The sequence below is a fragment of the Notamacropus eugenii genome, chromosome 5 (assembly GCF_028372415.1).
Source record: "Notamacropus eugenii isolate mMacEug1 chromosome 5, mMacEug1.pri_v2, whole genome shotgun sequence".
Lineage (NCBI taxonomy): Eukaryota > Metazoa > Chordata > Mammalia > Diprotodontia > Macropodidae > Notamacropus > Notamacropus eugenii.
The window spans coordinates 263,008,260-263,010,880 of record NC_092876.1 but is presented as its reverse complement, the minus strand read 5'-3'; the positions used below and the strand labels follow the sequence as shown (position 1 = coordinate 263,010,880).

Genomic DNA, 2,621 nt, shown 5'->3' with positions numbered 1-2,621 from the left:
GGGTGTGAAGGGGGGAGTAATGAGCGAAAGGGAGGGGGAAAATCCCTCAGATATATGGAAGTGATTGTTGAACACTGAAAACAAATAAAATAATTTAATTTAATTTTTTTTTTAAACATAGAGAGTAGAGTTTGCCAGTGCATAGGCATTGAATCAGGAGCCTGACTGGGTAAATCTACAATAACCTTTTACACTAATGAGATAAGTGTTACTACACAGAAAGGGAGAAAAGCAAGTAGGAAATATAGTCATTTATGAAGACCATCTAGAGAAAAATATTATCCATGTGTACCTACTTGTGTTAGTGAAAATTAATAATTATAGAGATAAACATAAGAATGATAGTTCTCATTCTTTTTTTTTTTTCAGGAAAAGCTTTTTATTGTAGGTGGAGTGAGACAGTTGGACACAGTTTAGATGATTCCAATTTTGTTGGCAACATCCAAAGCATCATAGTCTGGAGTAAGATGGACATAAGCTTTCTTCTCTCCATCAGGCTGGATCAGTGTGTTGACCTTGGCCACATTGATGTCATACAGCTTCTTTACTGCCTGCTTGATCCAATGCTTGTTGGCCTTGACGTCCACAATGAAAACTAGCATGCTGTTGTCCTCAATCTTCTTCACAGCAGACTCAGTGGTCAAGGGAAACTTAATGATGGCATAGTGATCAAGCTTGTTTCTCTGAGGGGCACTTTTCCAAGGGTATTTGGGCTGCCTTCTTAGTCTTAGTGTCTTGGGTTACCAGAAGGTGGGGGATGTTCGAATCTTCTTCTTTTTGTAGTTATGGACACATTTCAACCCCGCTTTCTTGGCCTTCAAGGCCTTGGACTTGACTTCTGACTTGGGGAGAACAACGGTTTCCTTCTTTACCTTTGGCACCATCTTGGGGGAAAGGGTTCTCATTCTTTATTAGCAAATATTTGTTCAATGGTGTCTTTGGAAGTTAAATAGACCACTTTGGAATGTGATTTCTTCCAATGAAACTGCAAGGTTTGCTTTTTTTTTTTTTTTTGACATCTTAGTGTTAGTTTTGATCTTCAAAAAGTGGAGGAAGTGATAAAAAGGAACCCTATTTTCTGAGAAATAGAGGAACTCATTACTAAAATAAGAATAATGGGAGGAACCTTATATTTCATCATAGTGTTTGTGACTGACGTGGTAGGTAAGTGCAGTAGTATGGGATAAAACAGAAATCTTGAGTATATAGATTGCAAAGTGCTTAAGAAAAGAATAGGTACTATTTCATAGTCTAAAACTGTACAGGAAAATCCCATCAAAGAGAACTAGAATGCTCCTTAAAATGAAATTCTTATGACTCTAATTATTTGAATTAGGAAAAATGCAATGATCGTTATTAAAAGAGAAATACGTAAAAAATGTGGAATTATTTAACAGATGGGCTTAAAAATACCCATACAAAAGATGGAAATAAATTCCAGTAATGGAGGCTAGAAACAAAAGATTTCCAAGGACCTGTGGTACTATTTTCTAGAGTGCTAAATCTCAGAATACAGACTGTGAAGTGAATGCTAAGTCCAACAAAAAGGAATTCATATTTTAAGTTATTTAGAATCTGGGTTTGAATATTTAAAATTCTACTGTTGGGAGATCATATTACTGAATAGAATGGTAATAACCTATTTTTAAAGGAAACACAGAACTACTTACCTCTCATTTTCTTTCTGTGCTGTATAAGATGAAGAATGCTTTCTGTCCAGACCATCCATACATATACAAGTAATAGTGGAGATTGAGTAACTCAATAAAATTACCCCAGACAAGTGATTGAGATATGGTTTTACTTAACCAAATACCCTAGATGTCATCATCATGGGCTTTAGATTAAATGCAAAAAGGCTTTCTAAGAAGTAGAGTGACATTAGCAATAAAAGTGATTGGATTGACTAAGGAAATTTGTATATGCCCTGTGCACTATTTCTAAAATATTAAATTGAAGAGATTTCTAGATTAGAACAAATAGAGGGAAGAGAGATTTCTAGCTCAATCCCGTTGGGGAGAATGAATGAGAGTGATGTGAAGAGGGAAAGATCAAAATTGTGGGTCTCTGTCTTAATCTTGCTTCTCCCTCTTTTTTCAGAGGAAGACTTTGTAAGATTTGGAAGTCCAACAAACATGCCATCTTCCCATAGTCTCCTAGCTGCATGCATAGTTCAGCTACTTTTGAAAGAAACGGGCAGATTGCACACAGACTCAGTTCCACAAAAAGTCCAGCAAAATAGCTAAAGCATGCCTTAGGAAACCTCCATAAGGAAGAAAATGCTCTCTAAGATTGAGCCTTCTTCCCTCTGGACTCTTTAGGTACTGGTAGGAGAGTATGTGACAGAATTTTTGGAGGTGAGGTCAGGGGAATGTGTTTTGTGTCAAATGTTTTGTTTTGTTTTTTACTATTTTACCCATTATCATGGTTCCAATATCAATTCTCTTCCTTTCTAGTCTTGATGTCATAATGGTAAATAATCATGATAATATGCTGGTTTTCTCTTTTTGAAATCAACACTTTCTTAAACTTCTGTTCTTTCCCTATTGACTTCTAAACCTGATTATTTTCCATCATCCACCTTCACTGGAAAAATAAAGAAACTACTGACTTGATTCCTT

At 35.9% G+C, this 2,621-nt stretch overlaps 1 pseudogene; it reads right to left on the bottom strand.

Annotated features, from left to right (window-relative positions):
* Positions 1-374: 374 nt before the first annotated feature.
* On the bottom strand, positions 375-884 carry LOC140509139 (large ribosomal subunit protein uL23 pseudogene; annotated as a pseudogene).
* Between the last annotated feature and the right edge of the window lie 1,737 nt (positions 885-2,621).